The following is a 25,373-nucleotide window of genomic DNA, read 5'->3' on the forward strand; positions in this document are numbered from 1 at the left end:
GTATCAGCGTACTAGGGACAAATTGAACAACAACTTCTGGGGTCCAAGTTCTCTTGTTATCCTTGGGAAAATAAAAATTTGGGGGGCTAAAAATCATTTTTGTGGGAAAAAAAATATGTTTTATTTTCACGGCTCTGCGTTGTAAACTGTAGTGAAACACTTGGGGGTTCAAAGTTCTCACAACACATCTAGATAAGTTCCTTGGGAGGTCTAGTTTCCAATATGGGGTCACTTGTGGGGGGTTTGTACTATTTGGGTACATCAGGGGCTCTGCAAATGCAACGTGACGCCTGCAGACCAATCCATTTAAGTCTGCATTCCAAATGGCGCTCCTTCCCTTCCGAGCTCTGTCATGCGCCCAAACAGTGGTTCCCCCCCACATAGGGGGTATCAGCGTACTCAGGACAAATTGGACAACAACTTTTAGGGTCCAATTTATCCTGATACCCTTGTGAAAATACAAAACTGGGGGCTAAAAAATCATTTTTGTGAAAAAAAAAATAATTTTTATTTTCACGGCTCTGCGTTATAAACTGTAGTGAAACACTTGGGGGTTCAAAGTTCTCACAACACATCTAGATAAGTTCCTTGGGGGGTCTAGTTTCCAATATGGGGTCACTTGTGGGGGGTTTGTACTGTTTGGGTACATCAGGGGCTCTGCAAATGCAACGTGATGCCTGCAGACCAATCCATTTAAGTCTGCATTCCAAATGGCGCTCCTTCCCTTCCGAGCTCTGTCATGCGCCCAAACAGTGGTTCCCCCCCACATAGGGGGTATCAGCGTACTCAGGACAAATTGGACAACAACTTTTAGGGTCCAATTTATCCTGATACCCTTGTGAAAATACAAAACTGGGGGCTAAAAAATCATTTTTGTGAAAAAAAAAATAATTTTTATTTTCACGGCTCTGCGTTATAAACTGTAGTGAAACACTTGGGGGTTCAAAGTTCTCACAACACATCTAGATAAGTTCCTTGGGGGGTCTAGTTTCCAATATGGGGTCACTTGTGGGGGGTTTGTACTGTTTGGGTACATCAGGGGCTCTGCAAATGCAACGTGACGCCTGCAGACCAATCCATTTAAGTCTGCATTCCAAATGGCGCTCCTTCCCTTCCGAGCTCTGTCATGCGCCCAAACAGTGGTTCCCCCCCACATAGGGGGTATCAGCGTACTCAGGACAAATTGGACAACAACTTTTAGGGTCCAATTTATCCTGATACCCTTGTGAAAATACAAAACTGGGGGCTAAATTTCATTTTTGTGAAAAAAAAAAAAAAAAATTATTTTCACGGCTCTGCGTTATAAACTGTAGTGAAACACTTGGGGGTTCAAAGCTCTCAAAACACATCTAGATAAGTTCCTTAGGGGGTCTACTTTCCAAAATGGTGTCACTTGTGGGGGGGTTTAATGTTTAGGCACATCAGGGGCTCTCCAAACGCAACATGGCATCCCATCTTAATTCCAGTCAATTTTGCATTGAAAAGTAAAATAGCGCTTCTTCCCTTCTGAGCTCTGCTATGCGCCCAAACAATGGTTTACACCCACATATGGGGTATCGTCGTACTCAGGACAAATTGCACAACAACTTTTGTGGTCTAATTTCTTCTCTTACCCTTGGGGAAATAAAAAAATGGGGGTGAAAAGATCATTTTTGTGAAAAAATATGATTTTTTATTTTTACGGCTCTGCATTATAAACTTCTGTGAAGCACTTGTTGGGTCAAAGTGCTCACCACACATCTAGATAAGTTCCTTAGGGGGTCTACTTTCCAAAATGGTGTCACTTGTTAGGGGTTTCAATGTTTAGGCACATCAAGGGCTCTCTAAATGCAACATGGCGTCCCATCTCAATTCCAGTCAATTTTGCATTGAAAAGTCAAATGGCGCTCCTTCCCTTCCGAGCTCTGCCCTGCGCCCAAACAATGGTTTACACCCACATATGGGGTATCAGCGTACTCAGGACAAATTGCACAACAATTTTTGGGGTCCAATTTCTTCTCTCACCCTTGGGAAAATAAAAAATCGGGGGTGAAAAGATCATTTTTGTGAAAAAATATGATTTTTTATTTTTACGGCTCTGCATTATAATCTTCTGTAAAGCACTTGTTGGGTCAAAGTGCTCACCACACATCTAGATAAGTTCCTTAGGGGGTCTACTTTCCAAAATGGTGTCACTTGTTAGGGGTTTCAATGTTTAGGCACATCAGGGGCTCTCCAAATGCAACATGGCGTCCCATCTCAATTCCAGTCAATTTTGCATTGAAAAGTCAAATGGCGCTCCTTTGCTTCCAAGCTCTGCCATGCGCTCAAACTGTGGTTTACCCCCACATATGGGGTATCAGCGTACTCAGGACAAATTGTACAACAACTTTTGGGGTCTATTTTCTCCTGTTACCCTTGGTAAAATAAAACAAATTGGAGCTGAAATAAATTTTGTGTGAAAAAAAGTTAAATGTTCATTTTTATTTAAACATTCCAAAAATTCCTGTGAAACACCTGAAGGGTTAATAAACTTCTTGAAAGTGGTTTTGAGTACCTTGAGGGGTGCAGTTTTTAGAATGGTGTCACACTTGGGTATTTTCTATCATATAGACCCGTCAAAATGACTTCAAATGAGATGTGGTCCCTAAAAAAAAATGGTGTTGTAAAAATGAGAAATTGCTGGTCAACTTTTAACCCTTATAACTCCGTCACAAAAAAAAATTTTGGTTCCAAAATTGTGCTGATGTAAAGTAGACATGTGGGAAATGTTATTTATTAAGTATTTTGTGTGACATATGTCTGTGATTTAAGGGCATAAAAATTCAAAGTTGGAAAATTGCGAAATTTTCAAAATTTTCGCCAAATATTCGTTTTTTTCACAAATAAACGCAAGTTATATCGAAGAAATTTTACCACTAACATGAAGTACAATATGTCACGAGAAAACAATGTCAGAATCGCCAAGATCCGTTGAAGCGTTCCAGAGTTATAACCTCATAAAGGGACAGTGGTCAGAATTGTAAAAATTGGCCTGGTCATTAACGTGCAAACCACCCTCGGGGCTTAAGGGGTTAAAGGTAACCTTTAACCCCCCCTCAGGTGTTACAAACTAGAAGAGCCACGCCTTATGCAGCAGTAGTGCTGCACAAGTCAAAGGTTGCTCTTTTAATTTTTCTCCTTGCACACGCTGAATGAAACACGTATAACATTTAGCCCTTTATACAGTCAAACTGTGTTGGAGGCGAGAGTTCCCTTCGTAATGAGACGCAGCACAGCTGGCAAAAATACCACCTTGGTGCTTGGCGCGGCCTCCTGAGCATCGCATTTTGATGTACAGGAGTCTGCGTTGTTGCGTTATCCCTTGGCCATGCGCTGCTCATCTTCTGACATCATTTCATGTCGGCTGGTGCGGTTCGCGATGCCCATGAATCCCTGCCCCGCAGTGTCTTTACAGTGTTTCACACTGCGGGGCTGGGATTCATGGCCTGGCGTGTTGTGAATTTGCTTTTTGCTCCCTCTAGTGGTTACTAGTTTTTTGACTCTGGTTTTTCTGTCTTTCCTTTTATCCGCACCTGGGTCGTTAGTTAGGGGTGTTGCTATATTAGCTCCCTGGACCTTCAGTTCAATGCCTGGCAACGTAGTTATCAGAGCTAGTCTGCTGTGCTCTTGTCTACTGATCCTGGTTCCAGTTATATCAGCTAAGTCTGCCTTTTGCTTTTTGCTATTTGTTTTGGTTTGGTATTTTTGTCAAGCTTGTTCCAAATCTATATCCTGACCTTTGCTGGAAGCTCTAGGGGGCTGGTGTTCTCCCCCCGGACCGTTAGACGGTTCGGGGGTTCTTGAATTTCCAGTGTGGATTTTGATAGGGTTTTTGTTGACCATATAAGTTACCTTTCTTTATTCTGCTATCAGTAAGCGGGCCTCTCTGTGCTAAACCTGGTTCATTTCTGTGTTTGTCATTTCCTCTTACCTCACCGTCATTATTTGTGGGGGGCTTCTATCCAGCTTTGGGGTCCCCTTCTCTGGAGGCAAGAAAGGTCTTTGTTTTCCTCTACTAGGGGTAGCTAGATTCTCCGGCTGGCGCGTGTCATCTAGAATCTACGTAGGAATGATCCCCGGCTACTTCTAGTGTTGGCGTTAGGAGTAGATATATGGTCAACCCAGTTACCACTGCCCTATGAGCTGGATTTTTGTATTCTGCAGACTTCCACGTTCCTCTGAGACCCTCGCCATTGGGGTCATAACAGTTTGCCAGGCCAGTATTAAATGTTTAATGCATTGCAGAAGAGGGATTATAAGAAAGAAGATTCTGAGTTTTTTTTTCTCCTTCCCCTTTACCTCAGAGTGGCTACTCGTGTGCAGGGCATACAAGACTATGTTATCAGAAATCCTAGGTCAGAACCTAAAATACCGATTCCTGAACTGTTTTCCGGAGACAGGTTTAAGTTTAGGAATTTCGTGAATAATTGTAAATTGTTTTTGTCCCTGAGACCCTGTTCATCAGGAGATTCTGCTCAGCAAGTAAAGATTGTTATTTCGTTCTTACGGGGCGACCCTCAGGATTGGGCTTTTTCGCTGGCGCCAGGAGATCCGGCATTGGCTGATCTTGATGCGTTTTTTCTGGCGCTCGGTTTACTTTATGAGGAACCCAATCTTGAGATTCAGGCAGAAAAGGCCTTGCTGTCTATGTCTCAGGGGCAGGACGAGGCTGAAGTGTATTGCCAAAAATTTCGGAAATGGTCCGTGCTGACACATTGGAACGAGTGTGCACTGGCCGCTAATTTTAGAAATGGCCTTTCTGAAGCCATTAAGAATGTTATGGTGGGTTTTCCCATTCCCACAGGTCTGAATGATACTATGGCACTGGCTATTCAAATTGACCGGCGGTTGCGGGAGCGCAAAACCGCAAATTCCCTCATGGTGTTGTCTGAACAGACACCTAATTCGGTGCAATGTGATAGAAAAACCGCAAATTCCCTCATGGTGTTGTCTGAACAGACACCTGATTTAATGCAATGTGATAGAATCCTGACTAGAAATGAGCGGAAAATTCATAGACGCCGGAATGGCTTGTGCTACTACTGTGGTGATTCTACACATGTTATCTCAGCATGCTCTAAACGTATAGCTAAGGTTGTTAGTCCTGTCACCGTTGGTAATTTGCAACCTAAATTTATTCTGTCTGTAACTTTGATTTGCTCACTGTCATCTTATCCTGTCATGGCGTTTGTAGATTCAGGTGCTGCCCTGAGTCTCATGGATCTCTCATTTGCTAAGCGCTGTGGATTTACTCTTGAACCATTAGAAAATCCTATTCCTCTTAGGGGTATTGATGCTACACCATTGGCAGCAAATAAACCGCAGTATTGGACTCAGGTTACCATGTGCATGACTCCTGAACACCGCGAGGTGATACGTTTCCTGGTTTTACATAAAATGCATGATTTGGTCGTTTTAGGGCTGCCATGGTTACAGACCCATAATCCAGTCCTGGACTGGAAGGCTATGTCAGTCTCAAGTTGGGGCTGTCGTGGTATTCATGAGGATTCCCTGCCTGTGTCTATTGCTTCTTCTACGCCTTCGGAAGTTCCGGAGTATTTGTCTGATTATCAGGATGTCTTCAGTGAGTCTGAGTCCAGTGCACTGCCTCCTCATAGGGACTGTGACTGTGCTATAGATTTGATCCCAGGCAGTAAATTTCCTAAGGGAAGACTGTTTAATCTGTCGGTACCTGAACATACCGCTATGCGTTCATATATCAAGGAGTCTCTTGAAAAAGGACATATTCGTCCGTCTTCTTCCCCTCTTGGTGCGGGATTCTTTTTTGTGGCAAAAAAGGACGGATCTTTGAGACCTTGTATTGATTATCGGCTTTTAAATAAGATCACTGTCAAATTTCAGTATCCTTTACCGCTGTTGTCTGACTTGTTTGCCCGGATTAAGGGTGCCAAGTGGTTCACCAAGATAGACCTTCGTGGTGCGTACAACCTTGTGCGCATTAAGCAAGGTGATGAATGGAAAACCGCATTCAATACGCCCGAAGGTCATTTTGAGTACTTGGTGATGCCTTTTGGGCTCTCCAATGCGCCTTCAGTTTTTCAGTCCTTTATGCATGACATTTTCCGGAAGTATCTGGATAAATTTTTGATTGTTTATCTGGATGATATTTTGTTTTTTTCTGATAATTGGGATTCGCATGTGGAGCAGGTCAGGTTGGTCTTTAAAATTTTGCGTGAAAATTCTTTGTTTGTCAAGGGCTCAAAGTGTCTCTTTGGTGTACAGAAGGTTCCCTTTTTGGGGTTCATTTTTTCCCCTTCTGCTGTGGAGATGGACCCAGTCAAGGTCCGAGCTATTCTTGATTGGACTCAGCCCTCGTCAGTTAAGAGTCTTCAGAAGTTCTTGGGCTTCGCTAACTTCTACCGTCGTTTTATCGCTAATTTTTCTAGCATTGTGAAACCTTTGACGGATATGACCAAGAAGGGCTCCGATGTAGCTAACTGGGCTCCTGCTGCCGTGGAGGCTTTCCAGGAGTTGAAACGCCGGTTTACTTCGGCGCCTGTTTTGTGCCAGCCTGACGTCTCACTTCCCTTTCAGGTTGAGGTGGATGCTTCGGAGATTGGGGCAGGGGCCGTTTTGTCGCAGAGAGGCCCTGGTTGCTCTGTAATGAAACCTTGTGCCTTTTTCTCTAGGAAGTTTTCGCCTGCCGAGCGAAATTATGATGTGGGCAATCGGGAGTTGTTGGCCATGAAATGGGCATTTGAGGAGTGGCGTCATTGGCTCGAGGGTGCTAAGCATCGTGTGGTGGTCTTGACTGATCACAAAAATCTGATGTATCTCGAGTCTGCTAAACGCCTTAATCCGAGACAGGCCCGCTGGTCATTGTTTTTCTCCCGCTTTGATTTTGTTGTCTCGTATTTACCAGGTTCAAAGAATGTGAAGGCCGATGCTCTTTCTAGGAGCTTTGTGCCTGATGCTCCTGGAGTCGCTGATCCTGTTGGTATTCTTAAAGATGGAGTTATCTTGTCAGCTATTTCTCCGGATCTGCGACGTGTGTTGCAGAGATTTCAGGCTGATAGGCCTGAGTCTTGTCCACCTGACAGACTGTTTGTTCCGGATAAGTGGACCAGCAGAGTCATTTCCGAGGTTCATTCCTCGGTGTTGGCAGGTCACCCGGGAATTTTTGGCACCAGAGATCTGGTGGCCAGGTCCTTTTGGTGGCCTTCCTTGTCAAGAGATGTGCGGTCATTTGTGCAGTCCTGTGGGACTTGTGCTCGAGCTAAGCCTTGCTGTTCTCGTGCCAGCGGTTTGCTCTTGCCCTTGCCTGTCCCGAAGAGACCTTGGACACATATCTCCATGGATTTCATTTCTGATCTTCCGCTATCTCAGGGCATGTCCGTTATCTGGGTGATATGTGATCGCTTCTCCAAGATGGTCCATTTGGTTCCTTTGCCTAAGCTGCCTTCCTCTTCCGATCTGGTTCCTGTGTTTTTCCAGAACGTGGTTCGTTTGCACGGCATCCCTGAGAATATTGTGTCAGACAGAGGATCCCAGTTCGTTTCCAGGTTCTGGCGATCCTTTTGTAGTAGGATGGGCATTGATTTGTCGTTTTCGTCTGCTTTCCATCCTCAGACTAATGGACAGACGGAGCGAACCAATCAGACTTTGGAGGCTTATTTGAGGTGTTTTGTCTCTGCTGATCAGGACGATTGGGTGACATTCTTGCCGTTGGCTGAGTTTGCCCTTAATAATCGGGCTAGTTCCGCCACCTTGGTTTCGCCTTTTTTCTGCAACTCTGGTTTCCATCCTTGCTTTTCTTCGGGTCATGTGGAGCCTTCTGACTGTCCTGGGGTGGATTCTGTGGTGGATAGGTTGCAGCAGATCTGGAATCATGTGGTGGACAACTTGAAGTTGTCACAGGAGAAGGCTCAGCGCTTTGCCAACCGCCGCCGCGGTGTGGGTCCCCGACTACGCGTTGGGGATTTGGTGTGGCTTTCTTCCCGCTTTGTTCCTATGAAGGTCTCCTCTCCCAAATTTAAACCTCGTTTTATTGGGCCTTACAAGATATTGGAAATCCTTAATCCTGTATCTTTTCGTCTGGATCTTCCTGTGTCGTTTGCTATTCACAATGTATTTCATAGGTCCTTGTTGCGGCGGTACATTGTGCCTGTAGTTCCTTCTGCTGAGCCTCCTGCTCCGGTGTTGGTTGAGGGCGAGTTGGAGTACGTGGTGGAGAAGATCTTGGATTCTCGCCTCTCCAGGCGGAGGCTTCAGTACCTGGTCAAGTGGAAGGGCTATGGTCAGGAGGATAATTCCTGGGTGGTCGCCTCTGATGTTCATGCGGCCGATTTAGTTCGTGCCTTTCATGCCGCTCATCCTGATCGCCCTGGTGGTCGTGGTGAGGGTTCGGTGACCCCTCACTAAGGGGGGGGTACTGTTGTGAATTTGCTTTTTGCTCCCTCTAGTGGTTACTAGTTTTTTGACTCTGGTTTTTCTGTCTTTCCTTTTATCCGCACCTGGGTCGTTAGTTAGGGGTGTTGCTATATTAGCTCCCTGGACCTTCAGTTCAATGCCTGGCAACGTAGTTATCAGAGCTAGTCTGCTGTGCTCTTGTCTACTGATCCTGGTTCCAGTTATATCAGCTAAGTCTGCCTTTTGCTTTTTGCTATTTGTTTTGGTTTGGTATTTTTGTCCAGCTTGTTCCAAATCTATATCCTGACCTTTGCTGGAAGCTCTAGGGGGCTGGTGTTCTCCCCCCGGACCGTTAGACGGTTCGGGGGTTCTTGAATTTCCAGTGTGGATTTTGATAGGGTTTTTGTTGACCATATAAGTTACCTTTCTTTATTCTGCTATCAGTAAGCGGGCCTCTCTGTGCTAAACCTGGTTCATTTCTGTGTTTGTCATTTCCTCTTACCTCACCGTCATTATTTGTGGGGGGCTTCTATCCAGCTTTGGGGTCCCCTTCTCTGGAGGCAAGAAAGGTCTTTGTTTTCCTCTACTAGGGGTAGCTAGATTCTCCGGCTGGCGCGTGTCATCTAGAATCTACGTAGGAATGATCCCCGGCTACTTCTAGTGTTGGCCTTAGGAGTAGATATATGGTCAACCCAGTTACCACTGCCCTATGAGCTGGATTTTTGTATTCTGCAGACTTCCACGTTCCTCTGAGACCCTCGCCATTGGGGTCATAACACTGGCGCAGTACATAGGTTCGCCTCTCGCTCGTGTCCTTACACCTGCTACAGACTGTGCGGCGTCAGCTGATCCCTTATCGCATGCCGCGGCCATGAAGCCGCACAGTCTGAAGAAGGCGGAAGGAGCTGAGTGACAGCCTGGTGAAGATATGCACTGCTCATGCCCGTCAATCACACCCTCGCAGTCAAAATAAATAAGACACTGAGGGGCGTTGTGTCGGGCAGGGCGGCTGCAGAGGCGCAGCCAGCCAAACAATGATGTCAGAAGAAGGGCTGTGCTACCAAGGGGGTCGTTGTGTGTCATTACAAAGGAAAGTCACACCTCAGGGACATTTTAATAGTCTCAGGGGACACATTGTAGACGTGTTCTGTTCCACGGGTGCAAGGAGAATAAGTTTATGAGCCACCTTGCACACATGCAGCATTACTGCTGTACAAGGTGGCTGTAAAACATACAAACACCTGGGGGTGGGGCCACAGGATCCCTTCAATTTCAGTTCTTGTGTCTGCGTGGCTTTTGCAGGACACGATGCCGGCTACACAGCAGGGGAACAGCTGGCGTTGCTGAACCCCACTGACACATTGGCTGGTGTATTTCTCTGTGCAGCTAGCAGTACCGGGCCCCAACTGGCAGTGTTAGAGCCCAGGGTCAGCAGGAGGAGCAGGGGGAGCAGAGTGTAGGCCGAAGCCTGCACTGGCGGCAGCTTTGGGTCTGTTGTGTCTGCGTGGCTGTTGCAGTACACGTTGCCGGCTACACAGCAGGGGAACAGCTGGCGGTGCTGAACCCCACTGACACATTGGCGAGGTGTTTTTCTCTGTGCAGCCAGCACTTCCGGACATCAACTAGCGGTGTTGGAGCCCGGGCTCTGCAGGTGGAGCAGAGTGTAGGCCGCAGCCTGCACTGGAGCAAGTTGAAAGGGAACCTTTAACCCCCCCAGGCGTTTGTAGCTGAAAGAGCCATCTTGTACAGCACTAATGCTGAAAAAGGTTAACTTAGCTCTTTTAATTTTGGTCCTTGCACATGCTGAACCTAACACTTTTGAAATGTGTCCCCTCACACGGTTAAACCGTCCAGTCGGTGGAACTTTCCTTTGTCATGTGACGCAGCACAGCCGTCATTCTTACCCCCTTAGCGCCGTGCGCCTCCTCCTCAGCATTGTTTGAATCTGTCCCGGAGTCTGCGCTGTTATGTTATCCCTTGGCCAGGCACACTTAGCGCTGCCCATCTTCTGACATCATTTGGTGTCAGGATGGCTGCGCCTGTGCGGCCGCGCTGGACGAGATCCCGCCTCGCTGTGTCATCTAATGTAATCACTCTGCGGACCTGTGATCCATGGGCATGAGCAGTGCATATCCTCGCCTCTCACGCCCCTCCCTAGGGCTTCTTCAGACTGTCCGTGGCATGATATTAGGGATCAGCTGACAGCGCACAGTCTGAAGAAGGCGTAGGGAGATGAGTGAGAGGCGGAGGTTCAGATATGCACTGCGCATGTCCATGGATCACAGGCCCGCAGTGGGATTAAATCAGAAGACACTACGAGGCGGGATCTCGTCCAGCGCGGCCGCACAGGCGCAGCCATCCTGACACCAAATGATGTCAGAAGACGGGCAGCGCTAAGTGTGCCTGGCCAAGGGATAACATAACAGCGCAGACTCCGGGACAGATTCAAACAACGCTGAGGAGGAGGCGCACGGCGCCAAGGGGGTAAGAATGACGGCTGTGCTGCGTCACATGACAAAGGAAAGTTCCACCGACCGGACGGTTTAACCGTGTGAGGGGACACATTTCAAAAGTGTTAGGTTCAGCATGTGCAAGGAGCACCACGAAAAGAGGCACTTTTTCCCTTTGCATCATTACTGCTGCACAAGGTGTCTCCTTCAGTAACAAACGCCTGGGGGGGGGGGGGGACAGGTTCCCTTAAATTTAACTTGTTGTGCCTGCGTGGCGGTCGCAGGACACGTTGCCGTATACACAGCAGGGGAGCAGCAGGCATTACTGAACCCCACTAACACATTGGCGAGATGTTTGGCTCTGTGCGGACAGCACTTCTGGACGGCAACTAGCGGTGTTGGAGCCCAGGGACAGGAGGAGGAGGAGGAGGTGGAGAAGATAGGAGGGATTGCCACACACAGCTGGGGAACAGCTGACGTTACTGAACCCCAATAACAGAGGAGGGACTGTTGGGACTGTGCGGGCAGCACTTCTGGACGGCAACTAGCGGTGTTGGAGCCCAGGGACAGGAGGAGGAGGAGGTGGAGGAGATAGGAGGGATTGCCACACACACAGCTGGGGAACAGCTGACGTTACTGAACCCCAATAACAGAGGAGGGACTGTTGGGTCTGTACGGGCAGCACTTCTGGATGGCAACTAGCGGTGTTGGAGCCCAGGGACAGGAGGAGGAGGAGGAGGTGGAGGAGATAGGAGGGATTGCCACACACACAGCTGGGGAACAGCTGACGTTACTGAACCCCAATAACAGAGGAGGGACTGTTGGGACTGTGCAGGCAGCACTTCTGGACGGCAACTAGCGGTGTTGGAGCCCAGGGATAGGAGGAGGAGGAGGTGGAGGAGATAGGAGGGATTGCCACACACACAGCTGGGGAACAGCTGACGTTACTGAACCCCAATAACAGAGGAGGGACTGTTGGGACTGTGTGGGCAGCACTTCTGGACAGCAACTAGCGGTGTTGGAGCCCAGGGATAGGAGGAGGAGGAGGTGGAGGAGATAGGAGGGATTGCCACACACACAGCTGGGGAACAGCTGACGTTACTGAACCCCAATAACAGAGGAGGGACTGTTGGGACTGTGCGGGCAGCACTTCTGGACGGCAACTAGCGGTGTTGGAGCCCAGGGATAGGAGGAGGAGGAGGTGGAGGAGATAGGATGGATTGCCACACACACAGCTGGGGAACAGCTGACGTTACTGAACCCCAATAACAGAGGAGGGACTGTTGGGACTGTGTGGGCAGCACTTCTGGACAGCAACTAGCGGTGTTGGAGCCCAGGGATAGGAGGAGGAGGAGGTGGAGGAGATAGGAGGGATTGCCACACACACAGCTGGGGAACAGCTGACGTTACTGAACCCCAATAACAGAGGAGGGACTGTTGGGACTGTGCGGGCAGCACTTCTGGACGGCAACTAGCGGTGTTGGAGCCCAGGGATAGGAGGAGGAGGAGGTGGAGGAGATAGGAGAGATTGCCACACACACAGCTGGGGAACAGCTGACGTTACTGAACCCCAATAACAGAGGAGGGACTGTTGGGACTGTGCGGGCAGCACTTCTGGACGGCAACTAGCGGTGTTGGAGCCCAGGGATAGGAGGAGGAGGAGGTGGAGGAGATAGGAGGGATTGCCACACACACAGCTGGGGAACAGCTGACGTTACTGAACCCCAATAACAGAGGAGGGACTGTTGGGACTGTACGGGCAGCACTTCTGGATGGCAACTAGCGGTGTTGGAGCCCAGGGACAGGAGGAGGAGGAGGAGGTGGAGGAGATAGGAGGGATTGCCACACACACAGCTGGGGAATAGCTGACGTTACTGAACCCCAATAACAGAGGAGGGACTGTTGGGACTGTACGGGCAGCACTTCTGGATGGCAACTAGCGGTGTTGGAGCCCAGGGATAGGAGGAGGAGGAGGTGGAGGAGATAGGAGGGATTGCCACACACACAGCTGGGGAACAGCTGACGTTACTGAACCCCAATAACAGAGGAGGGACTGTTGGGACTGTACGGGCAGCACTTCTGGACGGCAACTAGCGGTGTTGGAGCCCAGGGATAGGAGGAGGAGGAGGTGGAGGAGATAGGAGGGATTGCCACACACACAGCTGGGGAACAGCTGACGTTACTGAACCCCAATAACAGAGGAGGGACTGTTGGGACTGTGCGGGCAGCATTTCTGGACAGCAACTAGCGGTGTTGGAGCCCAGGGATAGGAGGAGGAGGAGGTGGAGGAGATAGGTTGGATTGCCACACACACAGCTGGGGAACAGCTGACGTTACTGAACCCCAATAACAGAGGAGGGACTGTTGGGACTGTGCGGGCAGCACTTCTGGACGGCAACTAGCGGTGTTGGAGCCCAGGGATAGGAGGAGGAGGAGGTGGAGGAGATAGGAGGGATTGCCACACACACAGCTGGGGAACAGCTGACGTTACTGAACCCCAATAACAGAGGAGGGACTGTTGGGACTGTGCGGGCAGCACTTCTGGACGGCAACTAGCGGTGTTGGAGCCCAGGGATAGGAGGAGGAGGGGGTGGAGGAGATAGGAGGGATTGCCACACACACAGCTGGGGAACAGCTGACGTTACTGAACCCCAATAACAGAGGAGGGACTGTTGGGACTGTACGGGCAGCACTTCTGGATGGCAACTAGCGGTGTTGGAGCCCAGGGACAGGAGGAGGAGGAGGAGGTGGAGGAGATAGGAGGGATTGCCACACACACAGCTGGGGAACAGCTGACGTTACTGAACCCCAATAACAGAGGAGGGACTGTTGGGACTGTGTGGGCAGCACTTCTGGACGGCAACTAGTGGTGTTGGAGCCCAGGGATAGGAGGAGGAGGAGGTGGAGGAGATAGGAGGGATTGCCACACACACAGCTGGGGAACAGCTGACGTTACTGAACCCCAATAACAGAGGAGGGACTGTTGGGACTGTACGGGCAGCACTTCTGGACGGCAACTAGCGGTGTTGGAGCCCAGGGATAGGAGGAGGTTGAGGAGATAGGAGGGATTGCCACACACACAGCTGGGGAACAGCTGACGTTACTGAACCCCAATAACAGAGGAGGGACTGTTGGGACTGTTCGGGCAGCACTTCTGGACGGCAACTAGCGGTGTTGGAGCCCAGGGATAAGAGGAGGAGGAGGTGGAGGAGATAGGATGGATTGCCACACACACAGCTGGGGAACAGCTGACATTACTGAACCCCAATATCAGAGGAGGGACTGTTGGGACTGTGCGGGCAGCACTTCTGGATGGCAACTAGCGGTGTTGGAGCCCAGGGATAGGAGGAGGAGGAGGTGGAGGAGATAGGAGGGATTGCCACACACACAGCTGGGGAACAGCTGACGTTACTGAACCCCAATCACAGAGGAGGGACTGTTGGGACTGTGCGGGCAGCACTTCTGGACGGCAACTAGCGGTGTTGGAGCCCAGGGATAGGAGGAGGAGGTGGAGGAGATAGGAGGGATTGCCACACACACAGCTGGTGAACAGCTGACGTTACTGAACCCCAATAACAGAGGAGGGACTGTTGGGACTGTGCGGGCAGCACTTCTGGACGGCAACTAGCGGTGTTGGAGCCCAGGGATAGGAGGAGGAGGAGGTGGAGGAGATAGGAGGGATTGCCACACACACAGCTGGGGAACAGCTGACGTTACTGAACCCCAATAACAGAGGAGGGACTGTTGGGACTGTACGGGCAGCACTTCTGGACGGCAACTAGCGGTGTTGGAGCCCAGGGACAGGAGGAGGAGGAGGAGGTGGAGGAGATAGGAGGGATTGCCACACACACAGCTGGGGAACAGCTGACGTTACTGAACCCCAATAACAGAAGAGGGACTGTTGGGACTGTGCGGGCAGCACTTCTGGACGGCAACTAGCGGTGTTGGAGCCCAGGGACAGGAGGAGGAGGAGGTGGAGGAGATAGGAGAGATTGCCACACACACAGCTGGGGAACAGCTGACGTTACTGAACCCCAATAACAGAGGAGCGACTGTTGACTGTGCGTACAGCACTACCAGGCAACAACTAGCGGTGTTGGAGCCCAGGGACAGCAGGAGAAGCAGAGCAACACAATGTAGGCCGAAGCCTGATTGGAGAAAGTCGAAAGGGAACCTTTACCCCCCCCCCCCAAGGCGTTTGTAGCTGAAAGATCCAGCTTGTGCAGCACAAAAGATGCAAAAGGAAAAGGTGGCTCTTTTCATTATGCTCCTTGTAAACACAGAACTAAACACTTATAAAATGTGTCCCCTGAAACCGTGAGACCGTCCCGGAGGTCGGACTTTCCTTCGTAATATGACGCAGCACAGCCGTCATTCTTACCCCCCCGGCGCCGTGCCCCGGCTCCTCAGCGTTGTTTGATTCTGTCCCGGAGCCTGCGCTGTTATGTTATCCCTTGGCCAGGCACACTTAGCGCTGCCCATCTTCTGACATCATTTGGTGTCAGGCTGGCTGCGCCTGTGCGGCCGCACTGGCCGAGAGCCCGCCTAGCAGTGTCGTCTAATGTAATCCCACCGCGGGCCTGGGATCCGTGGCCATGCGCAGTGCATATCCTCGCCTCTCACTCCCCACCCTATGGCTTCTTCAGACTGTGTGGCGTCACGGCCGTGGCATGCTATTAGGGATCAGCTGACGGCGCACAGTCTGAAGAAGGCATAGGGAGATGAGTAAGAGGCGGAGGTTCAGATATGCACTGCGCATGTCCATGGATCTCAGGCCCCCAGTGGGATTAAATCAGAAGACAATGCGAGGCGGGCTCTCGGCCAGCGCGGCCACACAGGCGCAGCAAGCCTGACACCAAATGATGTCAGAAGATGGGCAGCGCTAAGTGTGCCTGGCCAAGGGATAACATAACAGCGCAGGCTCCGGGACGGAATCAAACAACGCTGAGGAGCCGGGGCACGGTGCCAAGGGGGTAGGAATGACAGCTGTGCTGCGTCATATTACGAAGGAAAGTCCCACCTCCGGGACGGTTTTACGGTATCAGTGGACACATTTTATAAGTGCTAAGTTCTGCGTGTGCAAGGAGCTAAACAAAAATAGCTACCTTTTCCTTGTGCAGCATTACTGCTGCACAAGGTGGCTCTTTCAGTAACAAACGCCTTGGGGGGGGGACAGGTTCCCTTACATTTCAGTTGTTGTGTCAGCGTGGCGATCGCAGGACACATTGCTGGCTACACAGCTGGGGATCAGCTGACGTTACTGAAACCCAATAACACTGGGTCATATGTTTTGACTGTGCAGACGGCACTTCAGAGCCTCAACTGGTGGTGTTGGAGCCCAGGAATTTAAGTTCAGGTGGTAGAAAGATGAACACAACAGGAGACCTGGATAACGTAGACAGTCACCTAATTATTTAATCAGGAAGAGGAGTGGCAAATTCCTGCGAGATCCAGGCCTTGTTCATTTTCAGGAAAGTAAGCCGGTCAACGTTATCGGAGGATAATCGCATGCGACGTTCAGTTAGTACACCACCTGCAGCACTAAAGACGCGTTCCGATAATACACTAGCCGCAGGGCAAGCCAGCACCTCCAATGCATACTGGCTTAGCTCTGGCCATGTATCCTGCTTTGATACCCAAAACTTGAAAGGGGAAGAGCCGTCTGGGAGTACAGCAAGAGGGCAAGACATGTAGTTTGTCACCATCTGACGGAACCGTTGCCTCCTGCTGACTGGAGCCATCTGTGATGGTGTAGACTTTTGTGGCGCGCACAGAAAACTGTGCCACAGTTGGGCCATACTGGTCTTGCCTTGGGCAGAGGCACTGCTTCTGCTCCCTCTTTGTGCAGAGCCTCCACCACTGCCTGGACTCACTGAGCTGCTTTGTAATGCACTAGCAGCACTTCTCTCACTTGGAATGGAGAAGATGATGGAATTCACCAGTGTGTCTTGGTACTCCCGCATTTTTCGCTCCCGGTTCAACGGTGTGATGAGGCTTTCTACGTTGTCCCGGTAGCGAGGATCGAGGAGGGTGAACACCCAATAATCAGACATGTTGAGAATGTGGGCGATGCGACGGTCGTTTCTCAGGCACTGCAGCATGTAATCCACCATGTGCTGCAGACTGCCAACTGCCCAAGAAACGCTGTCCCCTGCTGGAGGCGTGATCTCTGCCCGCTCGTCATCATCCCACCCTCGCTGTACACACTGACTACTGGACAATTGTGTAACTCCCTCCTCTGGACGGATGTCTTCCTCCTCCATTGACTCCTCCTCATCCTCCTCACAAACTGTCCCCTGCCTACGCGTTTGTGAGGAACCACGTGGCGCTGACTGTCCAGAAGATGATGGAAATGGTGAATCCTCATCCTCCACCTCTTCCACAACATCATCCCTTAGCGCTTGCAGTGATTTTTCAAGCAGGCAGATAAGGGGGACAGTCATGCTGACTAGTGCATCATCTGCACTCGCCATCCACGTGGAATAATCGAAGGGATGCAAAACCTGGCAGACATCATTCATAGTGGCCCACTCTGTGGTTGTGAAGTCTGAACGGCGCGGAGTGCGACTTCTTTGCGCCTGAAGCAGCTGGTACTCCATTACAGCTTGCTGCTGCTCACACAACCGCTCCAACATATGTAACGTGGAATTCCACCTGGTAGGTAGGTCACACATGATGCGATGTTCCGGCAGGCGGTGTCGGCGCTGCAGAGCCGCAATGCGCGCTTTTGCCGTGCTGGAACGCCGCAAGTGAGCACACTCTAGGCGGACCTTGTGCAGCAGTGCATCAAGATCCGGATAGTCCCTCAAAAAACTCTGCACGACCAAATTGAGCACATGTGCCAGACATGGGATGTGAGTGACGTTGCCGAGGCCCAGAGCTGCCACCAGATTTTGGCCATTATCACACACTACCATGCCTGGCTGGAGATTCGCTGGCACAAACCACACATCGCTCTCCTGCTTGATGGCATTCCAGAGCTCCTGCGCTGTGTGGCTTCGATTCCCCAAAGAAATTAATTTCAAGACGGCCTGTTGACGTTTGGCCACGGCTGTGCTCATGTCGGTCGTAACAGGTAAACGTTCATCACGGGTCCATGTGGAGGTGGACTGTGACGGCTCCTGCAGCGATGATTCTGAGGAACTGGTGTAAGAGGAGGAGTCAATGCGTACAGAATGGATTCCTGCAATCCTTGGAGTGGGCAGGACACGTCCTGCGCCACTCGCACGATCTGTACCCGGCTCAACGACATTAACCCAATGGGCAGTGAGGGAAAGGTATCGCCCCTGTCCATGTTGACTGGTCCACGCATCGGTGGTGAGGTGGACCTTGCTACTGACGGCATTCAGGAGCGCGTGCTTTATGTGTCCCTCCACATGCTTGTACAGGGCAGGGACGGCTTGCCTGCTGAAGTAAAAGCGGCTGGGCACATTGTTCTGTGGGACTGCCAATGACATCAAGTCACGGAAGCTGTCAGTCTCCACCAGCCTGAATGACAGCATTTCCAGTGACAGAAGTTTGGCAATGCCTGCAGTCAGAGCCTGTGCTCGTGGGTGGTTTGACGAGAAAGGCCGCCTTTTCTCCCATGCCTGTACTACCGATGGCTGTACACTGGGCTGGGAGTGTGTGGATGACTGGGAAAGTGGTGCTGCGGGTGGAATTACAGCGGGTCTCTGGACAACAGGGCCAGAGGTTCTTCCACGGCAATCCTGGGAGGAAGCCGAACCAGCTGCATGTGAGCTGGAGGAAGAGGCAACACGAGCTGAAGAGGTGGTAGCTGCCGCTGTTGTTTGGCCTAGCTCTTCAGTGCGTCTTTCTAACTCCGCCGCGTGCCTGGTGCGCACATGTTTCCACATGTTGGAGGTATTGAGGTTGCTGACATTTCGACCTCTTTTGACTTTGTGATGACACACCTTGCATTTGACATAGCAAATGTCATCTGCAACTGTGTCAAAAAAGGACCAGGCACTGCAAGTCTTGGGAGCGCCCTTTTTGGCTTTTGGAAGAGACATGCTCCTAAAGGGTGCCAAAGCGGAGGCTGCAGGATCCGCAGTCTTCCCCCTCCCTCTCCCTCTTTGGGCCGTACGGGGAATCTCTTCCTCAGAGCTGCTCCCACCACCTTCCTGTCCCTCACGCCAAGATGGGTCAAGGACCTCATCATCTACACTACCCTCTGCCCCCAACTGCTCCTCCTGGGTAGTCTCAGCAGCACAGCACGCACCAGAAAGTGGCACCTGAGTGTCATCAGCGGATGCGTCCTGCGATGTGGTGACCGGAGCCACTGGCCCACCCACCTCTTCAGAGGAAGAGAGAAAAAGCTGTTGGGCATCACTGCACCCTGCCTCTTCTTCCATTTCTCCAATGCTGCTTGGCTGGCCCCCTGTTTCCAAGCCAAGAGATTCAGAGAACAGAAGCAGAGACGGCTCCTGTCCTGGGATCTCTGTCTGCCTGGGCAATTTGGCAGGTGGTGAAGAGACAGATGGCTGTTCTCCAGTGCTCTGTGTCTGAGAGGATGTGGCACTAATTGAAGTGGATGCATTAGCTGCCATCCATCCGACAACGGCTTCAATTTGTTCTTCACGCAGCAGCGGTGTACGGCGCTCTGTGACAAAGCTGCGCATGAAGGACTGTTCCCTGGTGAAAGTGGGTGCTGATGAGTCACCGGTGCCCACAGCAGGCACAGAATCCCCACGTCCTCTCCCTGCTCCGCGCCCACGCCCACGTGCCTTACTCACTGCCTTCTTCATCTTGTTTGACTGATAAAGATAAGCAGAAAAGTACTAACGGCTTTGTGTGCTTATTCCTGAACAACTAACAGGTATAAGAAACACTAATTTTCTAAAGTGTGGACTAGACTTTAATATGAGCTAATGTGGCCTACACAAATGTAAAGTGGTGTCACTGGTGTGTTTGGTGAACTTTATTGTTTATTTATTTTTTGGGGGCTGAACTGACAACAGAGAGAGCTGCAGTCACACGGAGACCGTGCAGACAGCCGTAAACGGCGCTGCAAGGCCCAAAAACCCTCCTCTACGTTATCCTATGTAGTGTTTTTCCACAAGTTAGCTGGAGACGGGTGGAAAGACACTAATAGGAATTTTTTGAAAAAATGTGCAGCAGCCTGCACTACTTAAAACAAAAGGAAAATTGATTTTATGGTATGACGCAGTGAAGAACCCTGAGCTGGAGACAACCAGGCTATGGCTGCTCACAGACTACAGGGCGAGCTGCAGTCACACGGAGACTGTGCAGACAGCCGTAAACGGCGTTGCAAGGCCCAAAAACCCTCCTCTACGTTATCCTATGTAGTGTTTTTCCACAAGTTAGCTGGAGACGGGTGGAAAGACACTAATAGGAATTTTTTTTAAAAATGAGCAGCAGACTACACTTTTTGAAAAAAAAAAAAAAAAGATCAGTATGAGGCAATGAACCACCCTCCCTGAACTGAATACAACCAGCTATGGATGGCCTATGGCTGCACTCAGACTAGAGAGTGGGCTGCACTCACACACACACACACACACACACAGACCTTGCAGATCGCTGTGAAAACAGCGCTACAAGGCAAAAGCAATGTGATTAGTAGGTGAACACAGCGGTTGCTAAATTAGCCTTTGAAAAGCACAAAGAAGCAAATCGCTATCTCTAAACTGGCCCTCAGTCAGCAAACAGCGTCCTGTCACTAACTGAATTCACAGCAGAGTGAGCACAAAATGGCGCCAGCGACTTTTAAACTGCATCATGACATCATTTCAGCAGCCAATCACAGCCTTGCCAGTAGTTTCAGGCCCTCCATGCTGAACAGGATGTGCCCACACTTGGAATCATTCTCATTGGCTGATTTCGTACAAATTTGTGCAGTTTGAATCCTGGGAACTTCCGATTCCGGTATCCGATACGCGGCAAGTATCGGATCTCGGTATCGGAATTCCGATACCGCTAAATATCGGCCGATACCCGATACTTGCGGTATCAGAATGCTCAACACTACTCTTGACCGAAAGGCTATGTCCATTTTATTTTTTAGATATTTTTGTATTGTCCCAATTTTCCAATACTAGCCATTCTTACGAGATAGGTGTGTGTTAACTGTTATTTCTTAAGACCCCACTATATACATGAATATGCAACTCGGCCAAGTATGCATGTGTTCTCAGTAGGAAGAGAGAAGCAATCCGCTGACAGACACTTGTGATGGGGGCTTACTGTATCTACCTGAGATCTGCATTCAGTTGAGAAACTGAAAGCTCCCATATGGGTTAGGTAGCTGGCTGGCTCATTGAAATAGACAGATTCAGCTAATATATTAATATTCATGGCAGCTTAAGTTAAAGCTCAAGCACCTGAGCAACACATGTTAAAGAGGCTGTCTATAAAAAACATATAACACCAATTCACAGGATAAGCGATGAAAGTATAATTGCTAGGGGTCATCAACATAAACCTCTTTCATCTCATAGAAACGTCTCATTTGTGTTCTGTGATAAATAGAAGTGGGTCAGGGGAAACCTTTAATGAATACCCCTCATTGTCATCAATCCTATGGATAAATATTTTGATTATGGAACAACTCCTTAAATGAAACATTTCTTATTGTTTTGTTTCTATATGTTTTTTTATGGTAGCAGATAACTAGCAAACCCTGTGAGTCTGATTTATTTTATTTTTTCCTCTGCTTTATGCAAGGATATATTTGTTAGGTTATCAGAAAGTAGAGGCCAGATAGAAATTCAACAGCCAATCCTTCTTTTCCTTAACATACCTACCCAAATACACTGTTGTGGCTGTTTTTGTTCTGAGCCAAAGTCAGATATGCTGGATAAGACCTTTAGCCAATACTACTGAATTTGGCATTTTAGACATGTTTTGAATTATGTGCTTAAATACCACACTTTTTTACATTGGACATTTGCATGTGGGTAACTTTACAAAAAAGTCAAAATTAAACCGTGTTTTGTGTTCCATTTATCTTACGATTTTGGGGGGCTTTTGGAATAATAGTGGTCATCTTGAAAAGAGCAACTTATTTTGTTAGTGCATTGTAATTATAATTGGTCACTAAGACCTAATTAAAAAACAAATTACACATTTGGTGTCCTGTTTAGATATTACAGATCCACTGAGTGCACATTTTAACGAGGATTGTTGGTGTAGAAAAGCCGTTCTTCTGGCCTTGAGCTGTGGAGATCAGTAATGAACTTAAAGTGGAAAAATAGCTGGGACTGTGTCGGAATGAGTCCTATAGGAAAGACATAACTGTTTAACAATGAGTACTTTTTCAGCATAAATGTCCCTTAAATAAGTTATGCCCTGTTTCTTAAAACTATTACAGAGCAACCACCTGCATGCGCTCATATACAAGGCTGGTCTGCCTTGCCATATGTAATCTCCTCCAGTGTTTCATTTAGCAATCTGTTTCAGATGCACAAGGGAGCCAAGAAATTATGTATTGCTCATTTTCTAGAGTCATCAATGATGACAATTCCGGCGTCAAGAGACTCATTTTATTCTGCAGATGTTTTTTTACAAATAGAACATAAATCATGGGTTTTCCAGCCTTTCGTGTTGATGCTTGAGCGATAATGGAAACTATTGATAAATATAATTTGATTTTCTATCGGATACACTGTAGATGTGAAAACGTGCAGTCAAGATCATTTTCACTTCATGCTTCTAATTTTAAGCTTGATGACAAAAACATTTGTTGCCACGTTAAAGAATTTCACTTACAACAAAAATAAGGAAAAAATAAAGCATTGGTTTTTAAAGCAGTTCTTCCTTTTATGATCATGTATTTGCCAGTATTAGTGATTTTCTTTCTAAAATGTATGTGCAAAAACATTCCCAGAGATATAAACATCTAGTGCTCATCTCTTCAATTAGGCATCCCTGGAAAAGGCAGAAATAAGGGGACATCAGCTATATTCTTAAACAACATCTGTTGCATTCCTCACAATGACTTCCAGTTATTTGTATCTTTGTTCTGTTCCTAGACTAACATTTGCATTTTAATGAATATGAATATAAAGTGATTTAAATTTTGTTATGTTTATGCTGTTTTAGCTTCATTATCTCACTCCTCAAAAATATAGATGTAATTCAGTTTCATCTTTTTTATATACTATATATATATATATATATATATATATATATATATATATAGCCTTAAACATAATACATATATGCAAAGTAGAAAAAAGTTTCTAAATGAGAAGAAGCACTGATTGATTCACATAGATTTACAATAGAGATGGGCGAATCTGTTCGGGTCCCTCCTTATTCGGCAAGCTATAGCGCTCACCAAATAAGCTGCAGAGGGAACCCAGATACCTCGATCGCTCCAGCTGATCGGTGCCGTAGCTGCATGTATCGCGGCCGTTTCATTGTCACAACACATGTATGGAGAGCCCAACAAACAGGCTCTCCATGCATGTGTGGTGACAGTGGCTCAGTCAGCCGCAACACAAGCAGCTGCGGCACCGGACAACTGATCAGCCAGAGCGCTCCAGGTATCCGGGTTCCCTCTGCAGCTTATTTGGTGAGCGCTATAGCTTGCCGAATAAGGTGGGACCTGAACAGATTCGCTCATCTCTAATATACAATAGATTGCTGTAGCTGTTTTCTCAGGGAACTGTAATACAAGCACAAAAGAAATTCTAAACGGTTGGGGCAGATTTTCATAGGTCTCGGCTAGCGATTTAAGAGGGAGAATTTTATAACTAAAACAAGCTATTCCCATTTCAGCCACTATTATGCATTCTTATTTCTCAGGACACAAGGGGTGTGAGAAAGTTAGCCATAGGGGTAAGCAAACTGTTTGGGTTCCTGAGCTGACCTTACAGCCAAGGCGGGCCCCTCAAAACTTACTATGATAGAGGTAATTCCATCTCAGCCATATATATTATATGTCTTTATGCCACAGCCTCAAAATGTCAGAATTAAGGAAATGTTTGAGCAGGCTGCACTCTGCTGTTTGTACTCCATAGAAGTGAATAAGTTACAAAAACAGTGTAGTGCAGTGACCTACTATGTTTCTGTAAGTCCCAAGTTAACCCCAAGGACCAAGCCACTTTGAAGGTTAATGACTGGGCCTCATTTTTAGGGCTCCTACTCACTTGCGCGAGACTCGGATGAGTCTTGCATGTTAATACCCGGCGCTGCTTCCGGCACTCAGATCGGAGCATGCGGCCACATAGGAATACATGCAGCCGCACGCTCCGCTCCTGAGTGCCGGGTGCAGTGCTGGATATTGCATGCGAGACTCATCCAAGTCTCGTGCAAGTAAGGAGCCCTTAAACTGACCATTGTCACTTTATGAGGTAATAACTACTGAACACTTCAACAGATTCCGCTGATTATGATAAAGTTTTTTGTGACATATTGTAACTCATGATAAAGGTAAAATTTATTCAATATGACTTGTGTTTATTTATTAAAAATTGGAAATTTGGCAAAAATGTAGAAAATGTTAAAATTTTTAAAATATAGAATTTTTATACCCTTAAATCAGAAAGTTATGTCACAAAAAATAATTAATAAATAATATATTTCACATGTCTGTTTTACACAAGCACATTTTTTGAAAAATCATTATTTTTGTTAACAAGTTATTAGGGTTAAAATTTGACCAGCAATTTCTCATTTTTCCAACAAAATTTACAACATAATTTTTATTAGGGACCACCTCACATTTGAAGACACTTTGACAGGTCTATATGAAAGAAAATACCCAAAAGTGACACCGTTCAAAAAACTGCACCCCTCAAGGTGCTCAACAACCACATTCAAGACGTTTATTAACCATTCAGGTTACAGGTTATGAAGCAATGTGGAAGGAAAAATAAACATAACTTTTTTTCACAAATAATTAACTTAAGACCAATTTTTTTTTTAATTTTCATTAGGGTATTAGGAGATAATAGGCCCCAATATTTGTTTGCGCCATGTCCCATTTGAAGAGCCCCTGATGTGCCTAAACCATGGAAACCACTAAGAAGTGATCACATTTTTCAAATTAGACCCCTCAAGGAACTCATCTAGATGTGTGGTGAGCACCTTGATCTCCCAGGTGCATTATAGAAGTTTATAACGTAGAGCCAAGAAAATGAAAAAATTACATATTTCCCACAAAAATTTTCTTTTAGCCCCAATTTTTTTATTTGCATAAGGATAACAGGAGAAAATTGACCACCAAATTTGTTCGGCAATTTCTCCTGAGTGTGCCAATAATCCATATATGCTGGAAAACTACTTTTGAAGGACAGTGCAAAATTTGGAAGGAAAGAAGCTCCTTATTACAGTGCAAGTTTCAGTGGAAGGGTTTGAGGGTGCCATGTCATATTGGTAGAGCCCCTGAGTTGCCAGAACAGCAGAACCCCCCCTAAGTGATGTCATTTTGCAAACTACACCTCTCAATGAATTCATCTAGGGGTGTAGGGAGTATGTTGACACCACATGTGCCTCACATAAATTTATACGGTGAAGAAGGAATAATTACATTTCTTCCACTAAAATGTTGTTTTAGCCCCAATA

Source organism: Ranitomeya variabilis, chromosome 1 (assembly GCF_051348905.1).
Source record: "Ranitomeya variabilis isolate aRanVar5 chromosome 1, aRanVar5.hap1, whole genome shotgun sequence".
Lineage (NCBI taxonomy): Eukaryota > Metazoa > Chordata > Amphibia > Anura > Dendrobatidae > Ranitomeya > Ranitomeya variabilis.